The sequence below is a fragment of the Nerophis ophidion genome, linkage group LG13 (genome assembly GCF_033978795.1).
Source record: "Nerophis ophidion isolate RoL-2023_Sa linkage group LG13, RoL_Noph_v1.0, whole genome shotgun sequence".
NCBI lineage: Eukaryota > Metazoa > Chordata > Actinopteri > Syngnathiformes > Syngnathidae > Nerophis > Nerophis ophidion.
Window position 1 is genome coordinate 37,233,233 of NC_084623.1, and position 6,000 is coordinate 37,239,232.

A 6,000-nucleotide genomic window follows, 5' to 3' on the forward strand; every position below is an offset into this window, starting at 1 on the left:
AATTATCCAAGGAGGGTTACCTTAAACAATACTTAGGCTAAATAATTATTTGTTTAAGGGGTTATCCGGCTTAGTGTAGACATAGCCTTAGTATCAAGCAGTATATAATTAAGTAGCTCAGACAAAAAAAATACATGTGACACAGTTGGCATGAGGTCTTTTTTTTTTTCCGGACTTCTTTTTGTTCTAAGTTTTCATTCATTTCCCCCGCAGTGAAACTTGACTCATTCTGTCAAATAGGGTCTGTAGGGTAATTTATTCCCTTAAAAAAGATCACATTATTGTAGCCATAGGAGACAAAAGGGAGTCAAGGGACCTGGGGACAAAGTGTTCGCAGTAATGTAGTTCACTTAAAAATAGACCCCTGACTTGTCTCTCTGAAGAAGGGCACACAAATGGGTTAAAAATGCCTGCCATAGAGCAGTTACAAAATTGTGTTTAGAATCTTAAATATTGTTTGTAACACTCAATATTGGATCATTTCAAACAAATGACATGCATGCATGCACAAAACCGTGTTTGCTATGCAGTGAGACGGATACCCTCGGGCCTATTCCAGCTGATTTTGGGCGAGAGGTCTGATTGCCAACCCCTGGGCACATGTAGACAAACAACCATTCCCACTCATTAACACCCGTCTGCAATTAAGATCCTCCAATCAGCCGGTTATGAATGTTTTTTGGACTGCAGGCAGGAGAAACCAAAGTAAATGAAGTGAAACTACAGAAGCACAGGAGTTTTTATCAATCATCCATCCATCCATTTTCTACCACTTGTCCCATTCGGGAATGTGTATCTCAGCTGCATTCGGGCGAAAGGCGGGGGCACACCCTAGACAAGTCGCCACCTCATCACAGGGCCAAAACAGATAGACTGACAACATTCACACTCACATTCACACACTAGGGCAAATTTAGTGTTGCCAATCAACGTATCCCCAGGTGCATGTTTTTGGAGGTGGGAGGAAGCTGATCGATCAAAGTTTATTTTTATAGACCTTAATCAAGTGTCTCAAAGGACTGCACAAGCCACAATGACATCTTCGGCTCAGATTCCACATCAGGACAAGACAAAAACTCAACCCAGTGGGATACAATGAGAAACCTTGGAGGGGACCGCAGATGTGGGGACCCCCCGATCCCCTAGGCGACCGGTGCAATGGACGTTGAGTGGATCTAGTTAATAGTGTGAGAGTCCAGTCCATAGTGGGGCCAGCAAGGGATCATTTTGAGTGAAGACAAGTCAGCGGCGCAGAGACGTCCCAAACTGATGCACTGATGAGTGGTCCACCCTGGGTCCCGACTTTGAAGAGTTAGCGCTTCATCTGTGGTCTTTTAATATTTCAGTTAACTTGTTCCGTAAAACAACAGGAAAAAAAAGGTAGTGGATAAATATTTTTTAGCCGATCTACTAATAAGAAGGCAATATGTGATAAGTTTATCATATACTGTCTGGTCTTCAACTATTCCTCCTTTAGGTGGTCCATAAAAAACAACATTCCTTATGACTAACTGGAAAAACACCAGTACAACTTAAGACATTTCGATCTTGTACACTAAGGATTAAGGATGTCCGATAATATCGGACTGCCTGTTGTGATCTGGTGTGCAGGTTTTTCGGGTCACTGGTGTTTTTCTGTTAGTCTTGGACTCCATTTAGTTCCTGTTTATGCACCTCTGAGTTTGTTACCATAGCAAGTTATTACTTTCACTTGCCGCTTCTGCTCCCAACGCACACCTGTTTGTCATCACTGACATTATTATTTAAGCCTGCCTTTGCCGTTCAGTCGGTCCGGCTTCTTTGTGTTTGCATCACGGGACTGCCACGTATGTTTGTCTTGTCTCCTAGCTCCTGCTAGTTGTCACAGTCTGTGCTAGTGTTAGCCTTAGCTTCCGGTGCGCTCGGCACCTCATCCAGTCGGTTTATTTTCTGTTTTTGTACCAGTGTTGTTATTTTTACCATTAAATCAAATCCTTACCTGCAAGTCCTGTCCGGATTGTCCCTTGCATCCTGGGAGAACAAAATCCCGCATCACCATGCCCCCCACTCATGACACTGCCGATATTATCGGTGGATACGTGCTTTAAAAAGGAAATATGGGAAATTATCGGCATCGGTTTCAAAATGTGTGACTTTTTAATACTCCATTGTGTACACGGTGTACACGGCCGTAGGGAGAAGTACAGAGCGCCAATAAAAGCACTGCCAGTCACATAATATCTGCGGCTTTTAACACACACAAGTAAATGCAAGGCATACTTGGTCAACAGCCATACAGGTCACACTAAAGGTGGCCGTATAAACAACTTTAACACCGTTACAAATATGCGCCACACTGTGAACCCACACCAAACAAGAATGACAAACACATTTCGGGAGACCATCTGCACTATAACACAACATAAACACAACAGAACAAATACCCAGAATCCCTTGCAGCACTAACTCTTATGGGACGCTACAATATAGACCCCCGCTACCCTCCCCACAACTCAACCCCGCTCCCCCCAACCCAACCTTCTCATGCTCTCTCCGGGAGAGCACATCTCAAATTCCAAGCTGCTGTTTTGAGGCCTGTTAAAAATAATAATGCACTTTGTGACTTCAATAATAAATATGGCAGTGCCATGTTGGCATTTTTTTCCATAACTTGAGTTGATTTATTTCAGAAAACCTTGTTACATTGTTTAACGCGTCCAGCGGGGCATCACAACAAAATTAGGTATAATAATGTGTTGATTTCACGACTGTGTATATCTGTATCTGTTGATATCATAATCGGGAATTTTGAGTTGGACAATACCGGAATATCGGCAAAAAAGCCAATATCAGACATCTATCTCTACAAAGGATTTTTGAGATGATTTGTAAATGTCATGAGAAAAAAATGTACTTGGATTTTACAGGTAGACTAATTCAGTGTGACCAGATTGTTTTTACCATTATGTTTGTTCATATTTTACTCCTCTCATATGCAATGTAAAAGCCTGGAACATATTTTAACATTTCAAAGCCACTTGACATAAGTACTTTTCTCCTTTGTGCACTTTCAGTTTGCAGAGCGCTCCAAATGACATATTTTTAAAAAAACAACAAATAATTAAGATAACGCTGAGAATAGTTGACCAATAGTGCTTGAAAGAGTAACTACTGCATGACAATATTCGTTTTTTTCTGACTTACAAATGTTGTCACAATGTCGAGATGTCTTGTTAAACAACGCCGAAGCGCCAAATCGTAAGGTTCACACATTTAGTCGTGAGCTTGCATGCAAATTTGGTTGCGTTTGAACGCTGTGTTTTGCAGTATTTTTTTTTTTAAAAGTGGGCAATGTGTGACACCACAGATTGACTGGGGTACATTTGCAGTATTAGGAAAAACGGCGTTATATAATACCAGGGTACAAGTACTCAAAATGATTACTTTTTCGTATGTTACAACAAAAGTTACCGACATATTTGATGTAACGTGGCGTGTTACTTTTGATGTGGTTGTGTGTCAACAAGACGACATCCGAAGCACAGCAAGTTCAATGCAGGAAGTAACTTTTTACGAATGAAAGCAACAGCCATTATTACCAGGCTAAAGTTAAATAGGAAGAGCAAAATCACACAGCAAACAATGCACACATGTAAGTATATGCACACTCCTGCCGTACTATGACGGAACAATGAACAACAAACCAATGATTGAAGTGGCAAGCTTGCAATGCTACAATATTCCGTTTGTGGACAAGGAGACAAGACAGCCATCGAAGCACATGCAGTCTTTTTATCATGTAGTGCTAACAAAATCCGGTAAAAAGATTCAACAGAGCTGTCGTCACTGCCGGCAAACTTCTGCTGCTAAGCTAACACACACAACTGAGCTAAAATGCTGCTCTGAGCGTCACACGTCACTTGGCAACATTTTGAAGGCACACTCTACTCTCATGAAACATCGTTTAACTGTATATGCCAGATATTGTTTTAGGCAACACATTAATCATTTTTCCCCAGTACTTAATTACATGTATTAAAAAGTAATTATGTTAGGAATTAAATTACTTTTTTGGAAAAGTAACAAATAACTATAATTAATTACTTTTCAAAAGTGCTACTGTTTAATGCCCGCCTTTTTTGACGTCTAAAATAAAATGAAATGTCTTACTAAATAATCAATACTTTGCCCAAGGCGTTGTACACAGGGCCATTTTGTCAAGATGGGGCCCTATTAAATAGGATTACCCGCCACATTATTTAAAGTGACTTTTATCCATCCCACAAAGGGGATGTTATGTGGTTGCAGCGCAGATTTAAAAAGTCCATAAAAAGTATTAAAATAGCGCAGAAGTCTCAAAAGTTTTTCTCAATTGTGTCTTCGGTGGATTCCTCTGTATATGGTAGAGATTTTCAATTCATGCGCTTTGCGTGAGTACGCGGTCTATAGAGTAATATCTCTTGTTCTGGGGCAGACTGGCTCATACATGAACATGCATCCTCCGCTGCTGCAATTTCTGATATAAAGGAGCAAATAGTTTGAACTTGTACCTGTCAGTAGACTCGATATGGAAAAAAAAAAACCCTACAACATGGATAACAGAGAGAAGACACTGTCGAAGTGGAGGGACGTAAATAAGACTGCCCACAAAACGGCGCATCCTGACTAGAAATCGACTTAAAGACGGTCTCTAAAACATAATCAATGCAAAATTTTGACCAGAGCAGCACCATTACATGTTATGTAGACCAGTGGTTCCCATCCACCGGGCTTGATTGGTACTGGGCCGCAGAATAATTGTTTATTAATTTTTATTCTTTTTTTATTAATTTTTTTTATTTTTATTTTTTTATTAAATCAACATGAAAAACTCAAGACACACTTACAATTAGTGCACCAACCCAAAAAACCTCCCTTTTTCATGACAAAGAAAAAACAAACAAAACAAAAAATTCTGTGGGGTACTGTAAGCGATCTACATGCTTGCTAACATCTTGCTCTCTCACTCTCTCTGTGTGCATTTCTCACGTCATGTCTGATTTACTCCCGTATCTTCCTTGTCCTTCCAGCGTCTGCCGTTGTTCCTGTGTTGGCGAGCTGTGCGTCTCGTCACTTTTCTTGTTCCTTTGCTTCCCGGATTGCCCTTTTGGATTGCCTTTTTGGATTCTCAACCTCCCGGTTGGACACGACTCTCCCCGGATTGCCTGCCTGCCCAACGGACTGTATTCCTGCCTTGTCCCTCCTCTCGCCCCAACACAACATTAGGTAACCCACTACAGCTATAATCACACACATAGGCGCACACCACATACACTTTTGGATTTTGTCACACTCCATTTCCTTAGTTTAAGTATATTTAGTATTGTTTGGTGTATATATATAATAAATCTTAGAGCTACATCGTTGCCTGGTGTCTGTGTCGTCATCTCCCTTAGTCAATCGTAACAGCTTTTGTATTAGATTTAGAAAAGTGGTTTCGGAATGGGTACTGTATTCGTTACTTGTGAGTACAGACTGGAGTCCGCCAGAGCCTACTACCAAGTACCAATACACATCAAATCAGACCATTTTTCGATGCCTGGGCTGCACATGACGTCACCTCCAGTTGCAGACTTTCAATCGTCTCAAGGACTTGCCACTAGGTAAGCATACAAAAGCGCTCGAAATTAAGGCTACACTTTTTAAGATAGCTCCATGCTAACTTACATTTAATATACCATATACATTCTACTGATTAGCATTGGCGATTTTACATGGAGATTTTATCATCTCTGAATTTGGTATTAAACAGCACAACTACAATGCATAGTATAGGAATGGCGTGGCGGAGTGGGAGAGTGGCTGTGCGCGACCCGAGGGTCCCTGGTTCAATCCCCACCTAGTACCAACCTCGTCACGTCCGTTGTGTCCTGAGCAAGACACTTCACCCTTGCTCCTGATGGGTGCTGGTTAGCGCCTTGCATGGCAGCTCCCTCCATCAGTGTGTGAATGTGTGTGTGAATGGGTAAATGTGGAAGTAGT

General features: G+C 41.2%; 1 protein-coding gene across 2 annotated transcripts in view; it reads left to right on the forward strand.

Annotated features, from left to right (window-relative positions):
* epha4l (eph receptor A4, like) overlaps positions 1–5,384 on the forward strand; it is a 166,101-nt gene extending 160,717 nt beyond the window's left edge. For both annotated transcript variants that reach the window (XM_061918868.1, XM_061918869.1), the window contains one exon: positions 5,049–5,384. The gene's annotated coding sequence lies outside the window, so the exon portion shown is untranslated. The remainder of the gene's footprint in view (positions 1–5,048) is intronic.
* Positions 5,385–6,000: the final 616 nt, after the last annotated feature.